Source organism: Ranitomeya variabilis, chromosome 3 (assembly GCF_051348905.1).
Source record: "Ranitomeya variabilis isolate aRanVar5 chromosome 3, aRanVar5.hap1, whole genome shotgun sequence".
NCBI lineage: Eukaryota > Metazoa > Chordata > Amphibia > Anura > Dendrobatidae > Ranitomeya > Ranitomeya variabilis.
The window spans coordinates 200,366,902-200,392,572 of record NC_135234.1 but is presented as its reverse complement, the minus strand read 5'-3'; the positions used below and the strand labels follow the sequence as shown (position 1 = coordinate 200,392,572).

Below are 25,671 nucleotides of genomic sequence, written 5' to 3'. Positions count from 1 at the left end.
TCAGGGGGCATTACTACTTACTGGCGGTACATGTGGCATCATTACTTTATGGAGGCACGCAAGGTTTTATACCCGTCAAATAAGCAAACGTGAACTTTATTACTTTTGGGGAAAGGATGGGGCAAAAATTGCACTATTATTTTTTTGGCTGCTTACAGGTGGCATTAATATTTTCTGCAGGGGAAATTTTGCTACTATTACATAGGGGCACAGTGGTGGGCATTATTATAAGTCGGGCACTACAAAGGAGAACTGTTAATCTGTCTTCTGCTGAGGTGCCCACTATACACCCTATAATTACGGTGCACCACTATAGTTTTAAACATTGTTAATTTGGTTAGGGGGCCCACTCAGATGTGTTTTTTGGCCATAGGCTGAACCCTCAGCTACACCTCTGACACAAAGATAAATATGATGATCTAACGTAATGATTAAATGCAGTCACAAGGCAAGTCACACAGAAGGACGTGGATGCGGATGGCTGCAGCTCTTCAGATAACAAGGGACTTTCCATGCTGTTTTAATATGCACAAACATGAAGCTACAAATGATCGGCCAATGTGGATAGGAGGGAATATATTAGGCTGAGGACACAGATTCCTGCAGGACCAACCGGAAGGTAATAATTGCAGGTCATTGTGTGCTGGGGATTGAGCAATAAATAACTGGACAAAGAATATAATCGTCCAGCTTTCCTTTGGAAATTAAAAAAGTCACTGCTGTCAGGTTAGGTAACTTTCTACATTGAAATACAACATAACATATACACAGTGCTTATTTTACTGGAATTTGTGCATGACATCAAAGGTGTGGTTAAATGGCTTGCAGGGGAAGCAGTTACACCAGAGTTCTGAAGCCCAGAGGAAACTAAAAAGTCTCTACCCTAAAGAGGTACTTTGATCCTGCTTTTCTATGCATCTTTACAAAAGCTGAATTTCCCTCGAGCACATGAATCGTGAGCCTTTTTGTTATTGTCATAAGAAAAAGCATTTTCTTTATCGGCCGGGTCACTTTGTCAGACAGGTGCGTCCAAGGCCTATTGTAAATGCACCCTCTGTAATCTCTAAACACTGGTTAAACTTTCAGTGGTTTCCATAGAGATATTACCACAGCTCATTCAGCCCCTCCAGGGAGATTATTACAAAGGCTTTCGACAAACACAAAACCTGTTATGACCCAGAACAGCTGCCTCCAGGTGGAATATGTCACCGGCTTTCTTTACAAGCCGTCTTCAAACTTTTAAACTGTGGGATGCACAGAAGGGGAGACAGCTTTAAACTTCAAGTCCACGGACAAAGGCAAGCCTTAATGTATCTGTGTATGACACCCGGAAGTGAGATGTATTTTAGCTGCGTTACAAAGTAAGTATCGGCCTTGTCTCACCTCCAGACTGCGCTTCTGCTTTCAGGAGAATACATGTTACGGTGAACCCAGAGTAACAAGATCCCCCAGGTAAGGGACGTCTAACCCACCTATCCAGTGCACTTGCAGTGTATTTAACCTTTTTTTTTTCCTCCACCGAGCAATTGTACAAAAGTCAAAATATATACTGATTCTTAAAAAGTCATAACTGAACTTTGTTTTCACCCCAAAATGCAAACTGTATTTCAGATATAACTATATATGATTTAATCCGAGACCGTCTGCCATTTATTAGATATATTTTAGCACATGGAAACCAGCTACGTAGCACAAGGTGCCATGCTATACAGGTCCTTACACGCTCGCTCTTTGTGGTTGAATTAAGATTAGTTAGTAACTAAACATTACATTATTATCAAATAATCAAATCTACATTCCAAGTGCTTTAAAGTCCTGCGTTCCATTTCACAGATTTCAGCGGGTGTGATACACCGGGCCCATGTCTGATTGATAATGTATGATAATTATATGGCTGTAAACATTGAGAATTACTAGTGATACTTTATCTTTAGTAATTCTAACCATGTCAAACCTTAGTTATATGATCCATAAAATCTCAAGTTATTTAATTACTGACTGAATATTATTTGGGTTTCATACAAAAAATAAAAAATTGCTGGAAAATATTATAGACCATTTTGTACAATATGTGGTTAATGTTCAGTATATGCACCAAATAGCCAAAGGTTTTGGAACATCCACACTATATACAAATTAAGGATCTTCTATGGCATTCCATTTTTAAATCCATTAATCACGAATATTACTGATAATTGATCCTAAGAATTGCTAATGACATTCAGGGTAAGCTACCGTCGGTCAGGCAGAGACACCAGGATCAGAAACGGGCTTTTCCTTGTCTGAACAGGGACCTGTCAGATTCAGTTACTTATATTCTTGGCTTGTTTGTTACCTGTGCGAATGTGCTTTGGCAGTCATAACATTGTCACCAGCCCACTCCGTTTGTTGTGTGCCGAGAAGTCATCACGGACGCCCTAACCGTGTAATTGCAGTCTTTGTCTTTGGAAGTGGCAGACATCAAGCAGCAACAACAGCTTGCATTTTACCCCACTCTACAGGTTCTTCTCCACCTTAATCAGTCATCTAAGCCTAAAATACAATTACCGGTCTGTTTCAACGTGGACCCAAGTGCGGTTTCCATCTGTGTTTTTTATCTCCGTCCTACCTCATTCGGGAGGATAGAGTCAACGCATGGGTATTGTTTTGTCTTTGCTTTGTCGAGATCCTCAGGCTTGGGCATTTGTTTTGCCTGAGAATTCTCCAGTGTTTTCCTAATGCTTTTTCTCTGCTCCGGGGCTAATTTATGATGATGCAGATTAAATTGCAGTTGCTAAATCAATGATCCGTAGGATGGTTCAGGGAAATCGTAAAGTGGAGGACTACTGCTCTCAGTTCAGATGCTGGGCAGTGGAGACCTCCTGAAATGACCCAGCTCTCTGCTGACAATTTTGCCAGGGTCTCACTAAAATACAATGGATTATATAATCCCTCTCTGTTGCCCCTGGATGAGACAATGTTAATCTCTTTCTGTTGTCCCTGGATGAGACAATGTCTCTGGTGGTCCACCTAAACTAATATCTTAGGGATCAGGACACATTTGAGACTGTTTCTGTGATTACTCCCTCTCATCCTATTGAGGCAGGTGAACCCATGCAAATTGGGGACTGCAGAGAGTTCAAGGAGGGAGTTGTATGTGAAGCACCTGCTCATTTCTGTTTATACTGCGATCGAACGGGTTATGTAATGATTGAGTGTTTCAAATACAACAATGAATTTCTTGTAAAGAGGAAGAAAAAACTCATTAATATGTAAGGACACTGATCTTAACAGTTTGAAGTTATCTCTCATGCATATTAATGGTTGTTTTTTACAAGTATCTTTGGTTACCAAATCTTCAGTTATAGTTAGCACTGCATTTGTTGACTCCGGTTCTGCCCTAGATCTCATTGACAGTGATTTTCCTATTGAGTGTGAGTACACAGTGTCAACTCTCGGTCATCCTATTGAAGCGTTCGCAATTTATAATACTAACCTTACCCAAAGTCACGTTACTTGTAAGATTGACAATGTCTTCATGAGAGGGAGAGTGTTATACAAAGAATCTATTTCTGTCATGGTCTTTCCTTCATTAAAAGCTAAAGTTATGTTAAGTATGCCCTGGCTAGTCAAACACAGTGGTTAGTCAAACATAATCATTCCATCAATTTGGAAAGTCTCAAGGTTAAGTCTTGGGGGAATTTTTGTTTTTCAAATTGTTTGTCAAAATCCCAGGCATCTATGATATCTCTTGTGCCAGATTTTATTCAGGATTTTGAGGACATCTTTTCTGAATGTGAGGTTCTTTCCCCTATAGGTCATATGATTGTGCTATTGAATTTATCCCAGGAGGAAAATTGCCTAAATCTCGTCTGCTTAATCTCTCTGTGAGAGGTGCCTTGAAAGAGTACATTCAACAGTGTCTCTCCAAGGGTCACACAAGACCTTCCACCTCACCAGTTGCCATTGGATTTTGCTTTATTAAGAAAATAGATGAAGGTTGGCATCCTTGTTTGTTTTTTAGAGAGATCAACTAGATTACTGTATGTAACCCCTACCCGTTACTTCTTATTCCTGATCAGTTTAATCAACTTGTGGTGTCCAAGTGGTTTCCTATACTGGATCTGAGAGAGGTATATAACTTTATACGTGTTTGCCAAGGTGATGAGAGGAAGACTGTCTTCAATATTACTGAGACTCACTTTGAAAATTTGATGATGCCATTCGGTTTGACCAATGCTACTGGTGTATTTCAGAACTTCATAAACTATATATTTTTTCTTTGGTGGGTAGATTTGTGATGATTTGCTTTTTGGTAGAGCATTGAAAAGCAAGGTGGATTGTTGCTGAAGGAAAAAAAAAAATCTTTAAATCTTCAGCTTAGCGAGTGTGAGCGAGCTGGGTGTGACCTGAGCGTAAGTGTGAACGGCGGTAAGTGTGACTTGTGATTCAGTGAAGAGGTATAAGGAAAGCCTTTAACAAATACCTGTGTGAATTGGTGTGAGTTGCTGAATTGGGAGTAGCTATATTCACAAGGGGTTAACTTAGGGTGGGGGCTCATAATTAAGGGGATATAAAGGGGCAGCTGTTTAGGACTCAAGTCCTTTTTGGTAGAGCATTGGACAGCAAGGTGGATTCTTGCTGAAAGGAAAAAAAAAATCTTTAAATCTTCAGCTTAGCGAGTGTGAGCGAGCTGAGTGTGACCTGAGTGTAAGTGTGAACTGCGGTAAGTGTGACTTGTGATTCAGTGACTTTGGATTCAGGGAGTTTCCAAGGGAGGAATCACTGAATTGCTGTCTGTTTTTTATTAATACTTTGAATTTATTTTTATTTAATGTTTCTGTCTGGTGCAATCCCCATTAGGAAATGTGCTCCACTATTGTTAATGCCATCCAGTGCACATCTTGCCACATGTATGCAGTCCTTGATCAGCCGGTCGAGGGTGCATACTGCTGCACGAGATGTGAGCACGTTGTGCATTTGGAAACCCAGATTCTGGATCTAAATGTGCAGCTGGCAACACTGAGATCCATAGACAATATGGAGAGGAGTCTTCTGCTCACTGAGCAGACGCTCAATGGGATAGATGAGGTAAGGATGGTAGGATGGAGCTGCAGGACAGTGAAGTAGCTAGCTGGGTGACATTCAGAAAGCGGGGTAGAGGGAAGAGTGCCAGGGAGGCTAGTCCTGATCTGGCACACCCCAATAAGTTTGCTAAGTTGGCGGATGAGGGGTGTGCCAGTACAGGGGTAGCACTGCTGCAGCCAGGCATGCCCTCTGAAAGCCGGAGGAGTGACTGCTACAGTAAGGAAGGAAATAGGAGAGCAGTACAGGCCAGACAGGTGCTGGTAGTGGGGGAACTCAATTATTAGGGGAACAGATAGGGCAATCTGTCACAAAGACAGGGATCGTCGAACGGTGTGCTGCCTACCTGGCGCTCGAGTCCGACACATCGCTGATTGGGTGGACAGATTACTGGGAGGGGCTGGGGAGGACCCAGCAGTCATGGTGCACATTGGCACAAATGAAAAAGTTAGAGGTAGGTGGAAGGTCCTTAAAGATGATTTCAGGGAATTAGGCTGCAAGCTGAAAGCAAGGACCTCCAACGTGGTATTTTCAGAAATACTGCCTGTACCACGTGCCACGCCAGAGAGGCAACGGGAGATTAGGGAGGTTAATAGGTGGCTCAAGAATTGGTGTAGGAAGGAGGGGTTTGGGTTCCTGCAGAACTTGGACGACTTCTCAGTGGGCTACAGGCTCTATGCTAGGGACGGGCTGCACCTCAATGGGGAAGGTGCAGCTGTGCTGGGGGAGAAAATGGCTAGAAGGTTGAGGAGTGTTTAAACTAGGGATTGGGGGGAGGGTATTCAATTTATAGGAGGGGAAGATAGGGCAGATAGAGACCTGGGCACAAATAAGGAAGTTGGGGGTGGCGGTGGCATGGGGGGGTGGGATTAGAACAGTTAATAATTTAAGAAAGAATAGAGGTACAGAGAGGAACATCAAGTGCATGTATACTAATGCCAGAAGCCTCGCCAACAAAATGGACGAATTAGAATTAATGTTGTTGGAGCATAATTATGACATGGTGGGGATATCTGAAACATCAGAAAAAAAAGGGGGAGAAGCCAGCACTGCTTATGGTCAGAGCACAACAACTAAAGTGCACATGCACAAACTAAATTCTAACTGTATTTCAAATATGAGACATTTAGCAAACAATTGATCAATTCTTTGAGCTACCCCGCCACTTCACGGCATTCTCATAATGGGGCAGTCCTACTCTACGTATTTTATTTGCGTTGTGCCATTACGGCCTCCTAAATGTATTAAGAGTATAAAAAGAAAGACCACATTACATGCAAACTGTACCTGGAGCATTTCAGAATCACTCCCTTGGTGCCAGGAAAGGCAAGCGCGGGTAAAGGCCGATCAGGTCCTGTGCGGACATCTCAGATCTGGCTTCCACACTCCCAAACCAGCACCAAAGTTAAAGGGTGAGACAGGCTGAGACACAGGTGCACAATTAACTAAACCCTGAGGCAGGGCAGGGCTGCTGAGTGTGTGAACAGCAGCCTATCAATCACAGTGAACACCGAAAGAATAGCGTACATAACCCAGCGTGCGCGGCAACAGTGGTGGTCAGCCACTTACCAATGCAACAGCAGAAAAAAAAGGGGGAGAAGCCTGCACTGCTTATGGTCAGAACGCAACAATTAAAGTGCACATGCACAAACTAAATTCTAACTGTATTTCAAATATGAGACATTTAGCAAACAACTGATCAATTCTTTGAGCTACCCCGCCACTTCACGGCATTCTCATAATGGGGCAGTCCTACTCTACGTATTTTATTCTTTCTGTGTTCACTGTGATTGATAGGCTGCTGTTCACACACACAGCAGCCCTGCCCTGCCTCAGGCTTTAGTTAATTGTGCACCTGTGTCTCAGCCCGTCTCACCCTTTAACTTTGGTGCTGGTTTGGGAGTGTGGAAGCCAGATCTGAGATGTCCGCACAGGACCTGATCGGCCTTTACCCGCGCTTGCCTTTTCTGGCACCAAGGGAGTGATTCTGAAATGCTCCAGGTACAGTTTGCATGTAATGTGGTCTTTCTTTTTATACTCTTAATACATTTAGGAGGCCGTAATGGCACAACGCAAATAAAATATGTAGAGTAGGACTGCCCCATTATGAGAATGCTGTGAAGTGGCGGGGTAGCTCAAAGAATTGATCAATTGTTTGCTAAATGTCTCATATTTGAAATACAGTTAGAATTTAGTTTGTGCATGTGCACTTTAATTGTTGCGTTCTGACCATAAGCAGTGCTGGCTTCTCCCCCTTTTTTTTTCTATCTGAAACATGGCTGGATGAGAGCCATGACTGGGCTGTTAACTTGCAGGGCTATAGCCTTTTCAGAAATGACCGTACAGATAAGCGAGGGGGTTGGGTGTGTCTGTATGTAAAATTGTCCTTAAAACCCATCTGGCGTGATAATATAGGTGAATTTAATGAAAATGTAGAGTCCCTGTGGGTGGAGATAAGGGGAGGGGAAAAAATAATAAATTACTGATAGGGGTTTGTTATAAATCTCCAAAAATAATGGAAGCAATGGAGAATATCCTCGTAAAGCAAATAGATGAAGCTGCGACTCAAGGAGAAGTCATTATTATGGGGGACTTCAACTACTCTGAAATAGATTGGGGAACAGAAACCTGCAGTTCCAGCAAAGGTAATCGGTTTTTGACAACTATGAGAGACAATTACCTTTCACAGCTGGTTCAGGACCCAACAAGAAGGGGGGCACTGCTAGACCTAATATTAACCAACAGGCCAGACCGCATAGCAAATATAAGGGTTGGGGGTCACTTGGGAAATAGTGATCACAAAATAATAAGTTTTTGTGTATCCTTTAATAAGATGTGTAGTAGAGGGGTGGCCAGGACACTAAACTTCAGGAGGGCAAATTTCCAACGGATGAGAGATTATCTTGGTGCAATTAACTGGGACGATATCCTGAGACATAAAAATACACAAAGAAAATGGGAGACGTTTATTAGCATCCTGGATAGGACCTGTGCACAGTATATACCGTATGGGAATAAACATACTAGAAATAGGAGGAAACCAATATGGCTAAATAGAGCTGTAAGGGGTGCAATAAGTGACAAAAAGAAAGCATTTAGAGAATTAAAGGAAGTAGGTAGTGATGAGGCACTAAATAAATACAGAAAATTAAATAAATTCTGTAAAAAGCAAATCAAGTCAGCAAAAATTGAGACAGAGAGACTCACTGCCAGAGAGAGTAAAAATAATCCCAAAATATTATTTAACTACATAAATAGTAAGAAACTAAAAAATGAAAGTGTTGGCCCCGTTAAAAATAGTCTGGGGGAAATGGTGGATGAGGATGAGGAAAAAGCCAATATGCTAAATGACTTTTTTTCATCAGTATTTACTAGTGTTGAGCATTCCGATACCGCAAGTATCGGGTATCGGCCGATACTTGCGGTATCGGAATTCCGATACCGAGATCCAATACTTTTGTGGTATCGGGAATCGGTATCGGATCCATATTACTGTGTAAAATAAAGAATTAAAATAAAAAATATTGATATACTCACCTCTCCGGAGGCCTCTGGACATCACCGCTGGTAACCGGCAGCCTTCTTTACTTAAAATGAGCACGTTTAGGGCCTTCCATGACGTCACGGCTTCTGATTGGTCGCGTGCCGCTCATGTGACCGCCACGCGACCAATCACAAGCCGTGACGTCATTCTCAGTCCCTAAACTCCTCATTCTAGGAATTTAGGACCTGAGAATGACGTCGCGGCTTGTGATTGGTCGCGTGGCGGTCACATGAGCGGAACGCGACCAATCAGAAGCCGTGATGTCATGGAAGGCTCTAAACGCGCTCATTTTAAGCAAAGAAGGCTGCCGGTTACCAGCGGTGATGTCCAGGGGCCTCCGGAGAGGTGAGTATATCAATATTTTTTATTTTAATTCTTTATTTTACACAGTAATATGGATCCCAGGGCCTGAAGGAGAGTTTCCTCTCCTTCAGACCATGGGAACCATCAGGATACCTTCCGATACTTGGTGTCCCATTGACTTGTATTGGTATCGGGTATCGGTATCGGCGATATCCGATACTTTTCGGGTATCGGACGATACTATCCGATACCGATACTTTCAAGTATCGGACGGTATCGCTCAACACTAGTATTTACACAAGAAAATCCCATGGCAGACAATATGATCAGTGATAACAAAAATTCCCCATTAAGTGTCACCTGCTTAACCCAGCAGGAAGTACAGTGGCGTCTAAAAATCACTAAAATTGACAAATCTCCGGGCCCGGATGTGATACACCCCCGAGTACTGCAGGAATTAAGTACAGTCATTGATAAACCATTATTTTTAATCTTTAAAGAGTCCATAATAACAGGGTCTGTACCACAAGACTGGCATATAGCAAATGTGGTGCCAATATTCAAAAAGGGGACAAAAACTGAACTAAAATTATAGGCCAGTAAGCTTAACCTCTACTGTGGGTAAAATCCTGTAGGGCATTCTAAGGGATGCTATACTGGAGTATCTGAAGAGGAATAACCTCATGACCCAGTATCAGCACGGGTTTACTAGGGACCGTTCATGTCAGACTAATTTGATCAGCTTCTATGAAGAGGTAAGTTCCGGACTGGACCAAGGGAACCCAGTAGATGTAGTGTATATGGACTTTTCAAAAGCTTTTGATACGGTGCCACACAAAAGGTTGATACATAAATTGAGAATAATGGGGATAGGAGAAAATATGTGTAAGTGAGTTGAGAGCTGGCTCAGGGATAGGAAACAAAGGGTGGTTATTAATGGAGCACACTCGGACTGGGTCGCGGTTAGCAGTGGGGTACCACAGGGGTCAGTATTGGGCCCTCTTCTTTTTAACATATTTATTAATGACCTTGTAGGGGGCATTCAGAGTAGAATTTCAATATTTGCAGATGACACTAAACTCTGCAGGGTAATCAATACAGGGGAGGACAATTTTATATTACAGGATGATATATGTAAACTAGAAGCTTGGGCTGATAAATGGCAAATGAGCTTTAATGGGGATAAATGTAAGTTCATGCACTTGGGTAAAAGTAATAAGATGTATAACTATATGCTTAATTCTAAAACTCTGGGCAAAACCGTCAATGAAAAAGACCTGGGTGGATGGGTGGATGACAAACTCATATTCAGTGGCCAGTGTCAGGCAGCTGCTACAAAGGCAAATAAAATAATGGGATGCATTAAAAGAGGCATAGATGCTCATGAGGAGAACATAATTTTACCTCTATACAAGTCACTAGTTCGACCACACTTAGAATACTGTGCACAGTTCTGGTCTCCGGTGTATAAGAAAGACATAGCTGAACTAGAGCGGGTGCAGAGAAGATCGACCAAGGTTATTAGAGGACTGGGGGGTCTGCAATACCAAGATAGGTTATTACACTTGGGGCTGTTTAGTTTGGAAAAACGAAGACTAAGGGTTGATCTTATTTTAATGTATAAATATATGAGGGGACAGTACAAAGACCTTTCTGATGATCTTTTTAATCATAGACCTGAGACCGGGACAAGGGGGCATCCTCTACGTCTGGAGGAAAGAAGGTTTAAGCATAATAACAGACGCAGATTCTTTACTGTAAGAGCAGTGAGACTATGGAACTCTCTGCCGTATGATGTTGTTATGAGTGATTCATTACTTAAATTTAAGAGGGGACTGGATGCCTTTCTTGAAAAGTATAATGTTACAGGGTATATACACTAGATTCCTTGATAGGACATTGATCCAGGGAACTAGTCTGACTGCCGTATGTGGAGTCGGGAAGGAATTTTTTTCCCCAATGTGGAGCTTACTCTTTGCCACATGGTTTTTTTTTGCCTTCCTCTGGATCAACATGTTAGGGAATGTTAGGTTAGGCTATGGGTTGACCTAGATGGACTTAAAGTCTTCCTTCAACCTTAATAACTATGTAACTATGATATACTTGAGTGATATTTTGATCTACTCTGGTTCTCGGGCGTAGCATCAGGAGCATGTTCCACAGGTGCTCCAGGTTCTTTGTGATAATCATTTGTTTGCCAAACTAGAGAAGTGTCAGTTTGAGGTGCAGCAATTTCCGTGTTTTTGTGTCATTTGATTTCTGCTGAAAGTTTTCAGATGTATCCCATTAAGTTACAGACCGTTCTTTATTAGGTGCAAACTACTAATTTTAAATCTTTACAGAGGTTATTAGGTTTTGATTATTGTTATCGTAAGTTAATTAAAAACTTCCTCTGACATATTCAAACCTCTTACTTGTATAACTAGGGATGGTGATATCGGTCTTCTGAGTTTGTTGATGCTTTCTCTGTTCTCAAGTTAGTCTTGCCCTGTTGAGGGCAGCGCAAAGTACTGCAGTGTGCAGGTGGCGGAAAGGTCAGAGAGGCCTGGTGCCTGCCCACTGCAGTACTTTACGCTGCAGACTATTACAATAAATTGATATGCATCTAGGATTAGTTTCGGACGACCCTGATAAACTAATATTTGATTTTTAGAACTAGTGTTACAGCCACTAATTTGATCTATGGTGGAATATGAACCATAATAGTGTCTAGTGTTGCTAAGTTGGTTGATCACTGCCACCAAGTATGGTATGGTATGCAACTGGTTACAAAACAAAGAGAAAAAAATTACGCAATCAAAGCAAAGTTAAGAGTCAGATAAGGTGTAATAAAATGCAGGTTGTATGCGAGGCAAAGGTCAAAATGCAGGAATCAGTAATGGTTACAAAACAGAGCTTAAAGTAGAAAATAAGGGACCTATTAAAGAATTAAAGATTCTACTACGGACTTTGTTGATTGAATCAGATTTAAAAGAACTGTTCTAGGTATTTTCAAAAGTTGTCAGGTTAATTAATGAAATGAGCCATTTTTTATAATATTGATCTTCTGAATTCAAATCTGATAATGAAAATTTTTAGTTGGCTCATTGTTCTATGATACCAAAGAGTTTTCCTTTTACTGCTGTATATAATCAATGCAAATAAGCTTCGGTACTTTGGAACATTACTATTTTTGTAAATATAAAGCAAAATATTTTCTTATACTAATTTTCAGATTTTTTTAGAGGAAACTTAGCAACAATTCAAATAACTACAACCTATCTAAACACTATTGTCAAAAAGAAGGATGGGCGCCATAGGCCGTGTCTGGATTTTTGGGAGATCAATAAGATCACTGTGCGCAATCCTTACCCATTGCCGCTGATTCCGGATTTGTTTAACCAACTTACCGGAGCGAGGTGGTTCTCTAAGATTGACCTTCGTGGGGCATATAATTTGCTGCGGGTGATGGAGGGCGATGAATGGAAGACTGTTGTGAACTCTGTTTTTGGGCTCCCTCTTGTGGTCACAAGTGGTACTGTGTGAGTGTTGTCTTTGGGCTCCCTCTGGTGGCTCTTTTGTCATTCTGCAGGTCTGAGGTTGGATCAGCTGTCTCGTTATCTGTTAGCTGGTTCCTATTTAGTTCACTTGGACTCTCAGTGGTTGCCTGCTGTCGTTGTATTCAGTGCTATTCTGATTGCTCCTGTCTACATCCGTTATCAGTCTCTCCAAGAGAAGCTAAGTTTTGTTTGCTTATTTTTGCTCATCTGTGTTCAAGATGTGTCCTAGTATATGATGTGTTTGGTCCAGCTTGCTAATATGTGATTTCCCTGCTTGCTGGTGCTCTGGGGTGCTGAGTTGCTCCCCCCACATCGTTAGTTGGTGTGGGGGTTCTCGCATTCTCTGCGTGGATATTTTTGCATAGGGTTTTTTACTGACCGCACAGATCCCTTGCTATTTTCTGCTATCTAGCGTTAGCGGGCCTCATTTGCTTAACCTGTTTTCATCTCTGTGTTTGTCTTTTCCTCTTAACTCACCGTTATTATTTGTGGGGGGCTTCTATATCTTTGGGGTATTTCTCTGAGGCAAGTGAGGTCTTTACCTTCTCTTTTGGGGTAGTCAGTTTCTCAGGCCGTGAAGAGACGTCTAGGATTTCAGGAAACGTTCCACGGCTACCTTTAGTGTGTTTGGTTAGAATCAGGTTTGCGGTCAGTCCAGTTACCACATCCCCAGAGCTTGTCCTATTATCTCTGACTTAGCTGGTTAGATTTGTGATCCTTAGCCACTGGGATCATAACAGAAGACAGCCTTTAATACCCCAGAGGGTCATTTTGAGTGTCTGGTGATGCCTTTTAGCCTTACTAATGCGCCTGCGTTTTTTCAAAATTTCATTAATGACATTCTGAGGTCGTTGATCGGTAGGAGTGTTATTGTTCATTTGGATGATATTTTGATCTACTCGTCCGATCTGGAGTCGCATTGGCAGAGAGTCCTTGAAGTTCTACAGATTTTGAGCGAAAACTCACTGTTTGCTAAATTGGAGAAGTGCGAGCTTGCGGTACAGAAAATGAGTTTTTGGGGGCACCTTGTCTCCAGTGATGGGTTTGAGATGGACCCAGTGAAGGTTCAGGCGGTATTGTAGTGGCCTAGGCCTGAATGTTTGAAGTCGGTTCAAAGATTTTTAGGATTTGCTAATTATTACAGAAAATTCATAAAGAATTTTTCTGTGATCGCTAAACCTATAACAGATGAGACCAAGCCATTTCTGGTAGAGGTTGATGCCTCTTCAGTACGGGTGGGGGCAGTTCTGTCCCAAGAGGGAGAGGATGGGGTGCATCCCTGTGCTTTCTTTTCTAAAAACTTTTCAGAGACTGAGCTCAACTATGATGTTGGGAACAGAGAGTTGCTGGCTATTAAACTCGCGTTTGAGCATTGGCTACATTTTTTGGAGGGGGCTAGACATCCGATACAGGTATTTACTGATCATAACAATCTGATATACCTGGATGCTGCTAAACGTTTGAATGCCCGTCAAGCTAGGTGGGCAGTTTTTTGCCAGGTTTCATTTCTCCGTAACATATATCCCTGGGACGAAGAATGTTAAAGCGAATGCTTTGTCTCACAGTTTCTCTCCAGCAGTTAATACTGAGAAGGAGGAATGTATTTTGCAGAGAGGGGTGGTGGTGGCAGCATTGGGTTCTGAGTTGGAGAGTAGCATCCTAAAGGCCCAGAATGCTGCACCAACTAACACTCCGTATGGTAAATTATTTGTGCCTAGAGCCTTGCGGAGAGCTTTGTTTGCTGAATGTCATGCGTCTCAGTTGGCAGGTCATCCAGGGATTTTGGAAACTAGAAAGTCGATCAGTCAAAGTTTCTGGTGGCCAGGGTGGCAAAGAAAAATCATCAAGTGGGTGCGTCAGTGTACTGTGTGCGCTAGGTCAAAGGCCTCACATGCCCCAGCTGCAGGGTTGCTGTGCCCTTTGGAGGTTCCTAGTTTGCCATGGTCACATCTTGCTATGGATTTTATCACCGATCTGCTGGTCTCTGAGGGTTTTTCTGTCATCTAGGTTGCTGTGGACCGGTTTAGTAAGATGTCATCCGGTCCCGTTCAATAAATTACCCTACGTCAAGACTCTAGCTAAGGCATTTGTGAAGGAGATTGTCAGGCTCCATGGGGTTCCCACGGACATTGTCTCCGATAGAGGACCACAGTTTGTGTCTCGCTTTTGGCATGCTTTTTGTGACAGAATAAAGGTTCATTTGTCATTTTCATCAGGTTATCATCCGGAGTCCAATGGACAGACCGAAAGGAAGAACCAGGACGTCAAGCAGTTTTTGAGATGTTTTGTAGTACACAATCAGGAGATGTGGTCAGAGTATCTACCACTAGCTGAGTTTGCTCTTAATAATCATACGTCTTCCTCGGCTGGGTGTTCTCCTTTTTTTTGCTGTACAGGTAGGCATCCATCTTTCGGTCCATTATCATAGATTGGGGCAGCGGTGCCTGAGGAGGAGAGTTTTCTGGAAATTTGGACAGGGTTTGGACCAATGTACGCCATAATCTGAAAGAGGCAAATAGGAGTTCAAAGAAATATTTTGACAAGAAAAGAAGGGAGGTGTTGTTTGCAGTTGGGGACATGGTCTGGTTTTCCTCTAAGAATCTGTGTTTGAAGATCCCTTCTAAAAAACTGGGGCCTAAGTTTGTAGGACCCTTCAAAGTGGTTCAGGTTGTTAACTCGGCAGCGGTGAGATTTGACATCCCCTCGTCCTGGAGAATTAATTCAGTTATTCATGTATCTTTACTGAAGAAAGTTGACACACCAGATAAGGAGGTGATGCCGACTGTTCCTCCAGTTAATGAGGACGGCGGGTTTGAGATTTCACGCATTTTAGATTCCAGGTGGCACAGAGGAAGGTTGCAGTATCTCATGTCCTGGAAGGGATTCGGTCCCGAGGATAATTCCTGGGTGAAAGCTGAGGACTAGTGATGAGCGAGTATACTCGTTGCTTGGATTTTTCCGAGCACGCTCAGGTGACCTCCGAGCATTTGTTATGGCTCGGAGATATAGTTTTCATTGCCTCAGTTGCATGATTTACGGCTTCCAGATAAGCTGAATACATGTGGGAATTCCTTAACAAACAGGCATTCCTCACATGTATTCAGCATATCTGGAAGCCATAAATTATGCAACTGAGGCGATGAAAACTATATCTCCGAGCAATAACAAATACTCGGAGGTCACCCGAGCTTGCTTTGGAAAACCCGAGCAACGAGTACACTCGCTCATCACTACTGAGAACATCTCGGCCTCAAGGCTGATTAAAGCTTTTCACAGGAGATTTCTGAATAAGGCTTGGCCAAGAGGATCCACGGGATCCTCGTAAAAGGGGAGGTACTGTTAGAATCTGTTTTGTTTTTTGACCATCCACCATCTTGTTGTGGTTTTCTGGATGCTGGTCTTTTTCCCCTGGTGCTGGGTTGACTTAGGTCAGTGATTGTATCACCGTTTATTACCCAACACCTGCCTCCCATTCCTTGCTGGACAACAGTGTTAATCCGCTAGAGTTCTGGCTAGGTGCTTTGATAGCTTTCTGTGTTTGATATTGTGCAGTTCTGGGATCTCTGGTTCTGCTATCTTTAGTTTCTGTTTTCATTTGGTTTCTGCAGTCGTCTTTGTGTTTCTATTAGGAGGTGACCTGTTTTCATTTCCAGTCCTTAGATCTTTCAGGGACCTCCTTCCCCCTATCTATAGGTCTGCGCTGAGATTAACCTAGGATCGTCGGTGGGTCTATTCGCAAGGAATGGGTCACCCAGTCCATCGTAGGGTATCAGCCTAGTCTCAGTGCAGGGTCAGTTTTCCCCCTCATATCCTAGTTCTGTGTTGCAGTTCCGTAACACTATGTTATTAACATTAAGATCTTGGATAAATTTATTAAAAGAAGGAGCATCACCCGTCAACAAAATCAAAATATCATCAATGTAGCGCCCCCAGAATAATATCTAGGGATGCCACCACGACAACTGATCCTCACAAAAAGCCATAGTGTCCTCCAATCAACCCACGAGCAGGTTGGCATAAGTGGGGGCACAGGGACTACCCATGGCTGTGCCTCTGAGCTGGTAGTAGAACTTCCCGTCAAATAAAATATAATTGTGAGTCAATATAAAGTGAAGGAGTTGACTTAGAAACTGATTGTGTTCCGCAAATTGAATACCTCTGGATCTCAGAAAAAAATCAACAGCCTTTAAACCCATGTCATGGGGGATGCTACTGTATAACGCCTTGACGTCTATTGACACCAAAATAGTGTCCCTTTCAATGGTGACATCCTCAATCTTCAATAACAGGTCTGCAGTGTCACGTATATATGATGGCAAGGCTGTGACAAATTGTCTCAGGATTCTGTTCACATAAATACCACAATTCTGTGAGATAGAGTCGTTACCCGAGACAATGGGCCGTCTCTTAAGGGGTGACAATCCTTTATGCACCTTTGCGAGGTCATAAAACAAGGGTAAAGTTGGTGTCTTTTGTAACACGAAATCCCTCTTGGTTTTTTTATATCAACCCCTTATCACAGGAAATCATGAGTAAACTGCTCAATTCAGCATTAAATCTTTCAGTCGGATCCCCACGTAATGCTCCATAGGTTAATGTATCAATTTATATTTTAAGACACATGTCCCTATATTTAATGTAGTCCAGGATCACCAGGTTGCCCTCCTTGTCTGATGGCTTAATCACTAATTCATTCTTTACTGATAGGGCATCTAAGGCCCTTCTCTCATCATATGATAAGTTTGAGTTAGCTTTTCTTTTACCATTACCAAGTTTCTTTAAGTCAGTTAACACCAACTGCATAAATATGTCAACACTTGTATTGGCAGACAACGGAGACATCCTGGTGCTACCAGGTCTCAGATCAGTGAAAGGACCATTCCCAACTGGTCTAGAACCTTCATCTAATAGTTCAGTCAAGATTCTAACATCTGCAAGGTCAGTGGTGTCAATGCCCAAGTCCGCACATTCTGCTTGATCATGATTGCAAAAAAAATTTTCCCACTTGAGTTTCCTTGCAAATAAATTAATGTCCTTAATCCACTCAAACTCATTAATCCTACTTATGGGTACAAAACCCAATCCCTTATTAAGGACTGATCTCTCAGCATCAGACAGGGAATATGAAGAAAGATTAATTATTCTATTCCTATCCTGTTCATTAGTCAATATAGAAGAGCCCCCATTCTTTCTCTCAATTGATAGGGGAAATTTCTCCTCTCTAAAAAAGATGTAGAGGACGAGGAGGTAGATGGTACCCCAGGTCAAGGTGTACGATAACCCGACCCCCCTCTTGCAGGGGCGAATCTCCTCCTTCCTTATCTTCCCCATCTTTCTCTGAGTGGCTTATTCTCTTGACTCTTATTGTTTCCACTAATGTTCCTAATTGAGTAACTTCTATCACTGTCTGAAGCTTCAATATCTGATGAAGAAATATTAGAAACAGTCCCTGTCTGGATTGAGCTCTTCTCCAACAGAAATCCAAATACTTGTCCTTGAAATCACGACTGTCCCTATTAAATTATTTATGCTTTCTGTCTTTTGTATCCACCTGAAATTTCTCAATGTTAGTTTGCAGGATTGATTCGCATCTGTTAAAGTCTGGATCCCTTTTATGTTTAATGATGTTGTCGATCAGCTCTGTAAGCCTCTTACTGGTTCTGTCAAAAGTGTTCCTTTCTTCCTGTAAGAGGATCTGCATGAACCTCACCGAGCTATCGACCAGTTCATTCCACAATTTATGTAAAAGTTCTGGTGTTCTCGTTCTCTGTGCTGGGGAAATATTCAACATAAGTCCCCTAGGTATAATTCTATTTTTGATGTAATTCTCCAAAGACTGAACTTCCCACAGGGCTTAACATTGTCTCTATAGCATCCAGTTAAATCTTGAAAAAGATCTCTAAGGTCAAGCGACCTTGCAGAATCACCCGTTGACTGATCAAAAATATCCTTGGCATCTAATGCTCATGACTCCCTGTTAATTGGCCCTTTAAGAAAGCCTGACATAGACTAAAGAAGAATTCACAGTAAACAATTGTTAATGGAGTAGAATTGATCAGCTAGCTCACAGAAAAAAAAACCCAGTTGCTCTATAAAATTGTTAACTTTATTAATATAAAATACTGGTGCACAACACAATACCATCACCAAGAAATCAAAAAATATTAAAATAGAAAAGGCCAAGGATGGTTCCTGGCCCTAAGCTAAGCCTCAACCAACCCTACCTGGCTGCAGAGGTTGGCACCCTTTAATCCTGCGCAATGGCGCCCCCGCTCACCTCCGACTGTCCCTTCTATCCCTTATTGCCCCTGTAGGGATAGGGTAAGAAAAATCCTTATTTATAATTATCAAATATGGAACCTCAGAGGAGGGAAGGGGATGGTCCAAATCAAGCTAAGTGGCCAATGATTGTGCTGACCCTGCCCTGTCCCTACCTCACAGCGGAGACTGGCACCCTAATTTAGAAAATTACGAAAATGGCGCCCCCGCTTCTCGACGACTGTCCCAAACAAAAAACCTAACATGATAATTTTGTGGCAAGGATGTTGATGAACCTAAAGTGCTATAGTGCTCTGATGTAGCCTATTAGATAATATAAATCTTGGGCCAACATATAAATAATGAAGGGTGGCTAGGGGAGCTTAATAATAAATAGCATCAAGGTCATGCTAGTACATAAATGTAGATGTTCATGACCAAACCAACAAAGTAAACCAGAGTAAAGCCCACCCCCACAGGCTCCTCTTGATATCGCTCCCCCAAATAAATCCTCTACAGTTAGAGTTCAAATATACATTTCAAATCACCTCCATAATTCCCAAGATAACAATGGCCCAAAGAACATGCATATAACAAATTAACTCAACGCGTTTCCCCTCTCAACATAAGGTTCATCAGGAGTATACATGTTAAAAAAAGCAACTTAGCTTAATCATCATAGTGCGTCCATAGTGATATAGTCATCAGACCACAGGGTGAGTCCCAGCTCGATAAAGTGCCTGAAACAAAGTGCCCAGTACGCCCCAAATATAGATTCCATTGATTAATAAACTAAAGACAAATGCGTGATCCGGCGTGAGTGTCACATATCGGAAGTACGCTTCTTCTAACCAGTGTGCTTCCCTGCATGTGCGTTCCAGTCAAATGCGCAGATGCGGAAGTATGTATTTCCCAATGTTATGCGTTCAAAGGGAATTCACCACACGCATGGTCTCTGTGTATCACAGCGAACGCCAATGCGGAAGTGAATACCAGTACTTCACATGCATCTCAGCTGAATTCCACTAAGCGCGCATGTACAGGAGCCTACCATTGAAAATGTATGCAGGCCCCAATTTATATATTAATAACCATATCACTTGATGTGAGCCTCGGAATCCGTCTTTATATCATCAAATAGATATAGATGTGCTAGAATAAGATACTCAGTTTAGTTGGCCTTAGTCGCAGCTCAAATTACAGCCCTCCATAGATTATTTAATTATTTGGCATCGTTAAACCATATATCAGCGTTTATCACTATAACATTCAGCAAAAACTAAAATTTAGGGGATCTATTGCTTAAAGTCTTAGGACAGTACAACAAAATCACATATTTAGGGAAGAGAGATTAAATCAGGTGTATATCCTGAAAGGCAAACAGATACACGTTTCTCTCCTAATTGGGAAATATGATGATAAATGAATTACCTATTTCAGTCGATAGACAAAGGCCAGCTTACACAGGGGTGCCAACAATCATATTAACAGGGAAATCACAGAAAGCGGACAAAATTAATTTGCTCTTTCAGACCCATAGGAGAAACGGTGTTCAATCTATGGATACACCTGAGTTCCTTTTGAAGAATCCTTTTATCCAAATTACCACCCCTATTAGATGGAGAAATTACTTCAATCACTTTGAACGAAAAGGATTTGAGATCACTCCGGTGTACCTCACGCACATGTTGAGAGATGGGGTTTCCCTGGCATGCCTGATGTCCCCAATGTGATCCCCGATCCTCCTCCTCATCTCCCTTCTAGTCTTTCTGACATAATTGAACGGACATGTACATGTAAAACGATAAATTAGACCACTTGTCTTACAATTTACAAAATGTCACATGTTGAATGTTTGCCTAGTTCTCGCACTGGTAAATTGACTGCCAATAGCCAAGAAACCACAAAAAGACAGCCACCACATCTGAAGGTGCCAGACTGTCTCCTCTCTAGCCTGGTGCCGACCTTTTAAGGGGGGGTAAAAGTACTGTGGACCAACTGATCTCTTATTGATCTCTCCCGCCTGTAGATAATTGCAAGTGTTTGTGGCAAAAATTCCTTAACCCCTTCCCGACCTGTGACGCCATGTAGGCGTCATGAAAGTCGGTGCCAGTCCGACCTGTGACGCCTATGTGACGTCATGGCGGGATCATGTTCCTGCAGGTCAGTTGAATGGGTTAACTAAAATGTCACCCAACCTGCAGGTACAGGGGACTTTTAGTTGAGCCCAGGGGGGTTACTTTGCCCCCCCCCGTGGCTACCGTGGCTTCTAGTGACCTTTTTGTCACACCCCCCAGATCTGGTTGGAGCTAGCATCCATGTGATGCTATTTCTCCATTCAGATGTGGAGGGGTGGAGTAAACGATGGCTGCCTCTCTCTCCAGCCTCTTCCTGTCCATGGGAGCTGGAGAACGAGGTGCCTGCCTGCTGCCCTGCCACATACTGTGATCGCCGCCATTGCAATTTCCATCGCCGCCGCCACCAGGTACTCCCCACTGCTGCCTTCCGATTCCCCAGCCATTCATCAATTAGCAAATAACTCCTTCTACAAGAGAAGACCATGAAAATAAGTAAAATAGAAATATACACAAAAATGATACCCACATAGCATACCACACCATCACAACCTCTCCCCCCTCATAATAAGTGAGCACGCTATGAGGTCTACACAGACCTCTGGCCTGATCACTTTAGTCCACTTTGCTCCACTGTTTATAGTTTTTTGTACAGTGGCAGGGGTTGCAATAATCATGAGCACTTGTCCATAAATTCCCGGGACCTGGCTTTATGGTCATACCAGTCTTTTTGACTGGACTGGGCCATTCGCTGATGTTCATTAGCCAAGGTAGCTAGCTGGGCGAGACAGCCTCTAAACTCTAGAACATAGGGAATGATGGACGTTCCAGTATCTGCGATATCTCCCTCCAATTGTTTTTTCAGAAGAGTGAGAGGCCCATGGACCTTCTGCTCCCACAAAATGAATTTGTAACTCCCCAATGTCATTTCCAAGGAGGATATCTGCAGGATTTCCTCCCATAACTCCAATCCAGTTTTTCTCCAAAATCATAATCAAAATGTACCAAAGCTCGCTGTATATATTTGTGGACACACCCCACCAGGACAATGGGAATTCCCGGGCCTCGGTGAATTGCTTCGGGTCAAACCACACGGGGGTCAGCGATAGTCAGGAATGTCCCAGTGTCTCTAAATCCCAACACTTTGTATCCATCAATTAAGACATCCTGCAGGTGGCAATGCCATTGCTCTGTATTTCTGACGGACAAAGGCCGTGGTCGGTGGTCCACTCTGGTGGGGTTGGTGGTAGCTCTTCTTCAGGCGAGATGGAGTGCACAAGATGTACTGGACGAGGTGGGGCTGCTTGGGGCTCCCTCCGAAACCTTGAGGGACAGCCAGACTGCAAATGTCCAGGTTGCCCACACCCATAACATCTCCTCTCTGTGATACCCCCAGGTCATGGTCGGAACTGTTGGATCCCAGGATTGTGAGGCGTGATTGTCATCGGCTTGCGACTAGGTGGAAGGGCAGATATAATCGGAGGGGGACGGGGTGCGGGAGAAGGCCGTGGTTCATTGTCCAGAAGCCTCCTCCATTGCGGTTGGATAGTAAGGGCTTCATAGGCCAGGGCTGCAGCTCTATCCACGGTGCACGGCGTGCGCTCCCGGACCCATTCCCGTACCTCTGCGGGGCACTTGGCAAGAAATTGTTCTATAAGGAATGCCTGTATAACATCTTCCACAGTAAAGGCGTTTTCTGGTTCCAGCCATCTCCAACATGCCTGGGAGACATCTTATGTGCATACATCCTAAACGATCCCCTCATAGTGCATGGGAGGTCTTGGAACTTGGCCCTATATGAGTCTGGGGTGATAGCATGGTAATCCTGGATAGTCCGCTTTACAATGTTATAATCCCGATTCTGCTGTGAGTCAATGGTTTGGTAAGCCTCCGCCAGGCTACCGTTTAGGAGTCCCACTAACAAACGCATCCAGCCAGAGTGGGGCACCTCCATCACAGAACACTGCTGCTCAAAGTCCTTGAGGAACCCCTCCACATCTCCGGTAGCCTCATCAAATGGCTTAAACTCTGTCCGGGTTATCTGTACAGGCTACTGGATCATTGGGTTTACATTCCACATTGCGTTACTCCCTCTTTCAAGCTCCATTGGTTCTTGTCTCCGCTGTGCCCTGCAGGCAGCCTCCTCCTTGTACTCCTGAGAGACGCCTGGGCCCAGAACCACATCTCTTCTTCGTACCACACCACCCACTGACTTTTTGGGGTGGGGGTCCTCATCTCCAGTGCTCTCCCTTCAGACATATGGGAGGAGGTGGCCAGGCTGCCACCCACCAGTCATTCAATTTATACCTCTTTAGTCTGTCCCTGGTAGTTCAGGCCCGGTCTCTGGCTCTCTCCTGTAAACTTGATACAGTCCAATTTCTGTACTCTGTGGTTGGTTCTCCATTAGGTTATGCTCTGTTGATCCCGCTGCTTGCCACCAGTTGTCATGGGGTCCTTCTCTGGTACCACATAATCAACAGAGCTAGAGTATAGTAAACAATTCCAAGACCTTTATTTAGGCAAAAATATGAAAGGTCCATATATAATCCACCACACTGAGGATACAATAGTTCAGAACACGAATGCAGTTCAGAAACAGGATAAAAGTCCAACAATCCAGCAGACAGAGGATAACATAGTCCATATACTCTTCTTTCTCTCTCACGTGCTGTCTTCACATCATGGTTCCACACATGACTCATCTGTGTCTCACCTCCCTGATATTTTAAGTCTCTCTGCTCATTCACAGGTTAGGAGGGAGAAGGTCTCAGGGGCTCATTGTTTCAACAAGCTAGGTCAACATGTCATTAGCAAATAATACAGTGCTGTGGGGCTGATATCAGATGGCAGCAACAGCCATTCATCAATTAGCAAATAACTCCTTCTACAAGAGAACACCATGAAAATAAGCAAAATAGAAATATACACAAAAATAATACCCACATAGCATATCGCACCATCACACCCGAGTCCTGACATGTGCGCAAACAGTGGTTCTCCCCCCCATATGAGGTACCAGCATACTCAGGACAAACTGGACAACAACTTTTGGGGTCCAATTTCTCTTGTTACCCTTGTAAAAATAAGAAATTCGAGCTAAAAAATCATTTTTGAGGAAAAAAAATATTTTATTTTTCACGACTCTGCATTATAAACTGCATTATAAACACATCTAGATAAGTTCCTTGGGGGGTCTAGCTTCCAAAATGGGGTCACTTATGGGGGAGCTCCAATGTTTAGGCACACAGGGGCTCTCCAAACGCGACATGGCATCCGCTAATGATTGAAGCTAATTTTTCATTCAAAAAGTCAAATGGCGCTGCTTCCCTTCTGAGCCCTGCCATGCCCCCAAACAGTGGTTTATGACCACATATGAGGTACCAGTGTACTCAGGAGAAATTGCCCAACAAATTTTAGTATCTATTTTATCCTGTTGCCCATGTGAAAATGAAAAAAATTGAGGCAAAAAAATTTTTGTGTGAAAAAAAGTACTTTTTCATTTTTACGGATCAATTTGTGAAGCACCTGGGGGTTTAAAGTGCTCACTGTGCATATAAATAAGTTCCTTGGGGGGTCTAGTTTCCAATATGGAGTCACTTGTGGGGGAGCTCCAATGTTTAGGCACACAGGGGCTCTCCAAACGCGACATGGTGTCCGCTAACGATTGGAGCTAATTTTTCATTCAAAAAGTCAAATTTACAGAAAATTGGTTTTGTAAATTTTGTTGTAAAAATTAGAAATTGCTGGTCAACTTTTAACCCTTATAACTTCCTAACAAAAAAAAAATTGTTTCAAAATTGTGCTGATGTAAAGTAGACATGTGGGTAATGTTATTTATTAACTGTTTTGTGTCATATTACTCTCTGGTTTAACAGAATAAAAATTAAAAATTTTAAAATTGTGAAATTTTCAAAATATTCACAAAAAATTTATTTTATTTATTTATTTTTTTTACCAATAAACGCAAAAATCATCGTCCTAAATTACCACTAACATGAAGCCCAATATGTCATGACACCTTGCTGACACCTTCAAACTCCCACTCAGGGCACTCTTTGTCTCACGTTCTCTGTTCTGTTCTGGCCCGTTACCTCTCTTAAGTTATAAACTCAGGGACATACTGCTAGTCATCCTGTCTCCGATGCATCACTCTCTCCTTCTGTCACTTCTCCTTTCTTTCCTCTGGATATCGCTATCCACTGCCTCAGTCTCCACCAACATCAGGGACACCCGTGTCATGCGGTACATGCTGGGCCTTATGTAACAAAACTGTCTCTGTCACTTTCCTTTAGCCTCTCCCACTCTGGGCTACTCCCTAACATTAACCCTAACTCTTCATAATGTCGGGCAGAACACAACACTATCACCAATAACGCATCTTACAATACACACTACACATTAGAATATACTGCAATAATACATGGGTGTTCAAGGGGGAACGTGGGCACTATGTCCATCTTACATCAGCGCGATCATCATAGCTGTCACCCTGCGGTAATGCCCTTGATTGGTGCTTGCACCAATTGTGAGCATTTAACTCCTCTGATGCCACTGTCAACAGTAACAGTGACATCAATTGACATAACAGAGCGAGGGATCTCTGCTACAATCGGCACAAAGCTACACATCTCCTGCTGTGAACGATTCACGAGTCTAATACCCTGCAATGCAAAAGCATCAATGATCAGACAATGGAAAGTTGAAGTTCAATCCTGGGACAAGGTAGAAAAAAAACTTTTTAAAAATTGTAAAAATATTTTTTTTAAAAAAAATCACAAAATAGAGAACAAAAAAAAGAAAAAAATATTGTACCAATAAAAACATATATTTTTGAAAAAACAAAAATAAACAATTAAAGTGCACATATTTGATATTGTCATGTCTGTAA

The 25,671-nt window shown here is 42.6% G+C and overlaps 1 protein-coding gene across 4 annotated transcripts in view; it reads left to right on the top strand.

The window, feature by feature from the left end:
• Nucleotides 1-469: 469 nt before the first annotated feature.
• LOC143815609 (uncharacterized) overlaps nucleotides 470-25,671 on the top strand; it is a 48,227-nt gene continuing 23,025 nt past the window's right edge. Inside the window, exons 1-2 of one of the 4 annotated variants that reach the window (XM_077294991.1) lie at nucleotides 1,100-1,298; nucleotides 1,409-1,452. The gene's annotated coding sequence lies outside the window, so the exon portion shown is untranslated. Of the gene's footprint in view, nucleotides 620-844; nucleotides 892-1,099; nucleotides 1,362-1,408; nucleotides 1,453-25,671 lie in introns of those variants that run through there. The other 3 variants (XM_077294988.1, XM_077294989.1, XM_077294990.1) reach the window with 3 other exon arrangements.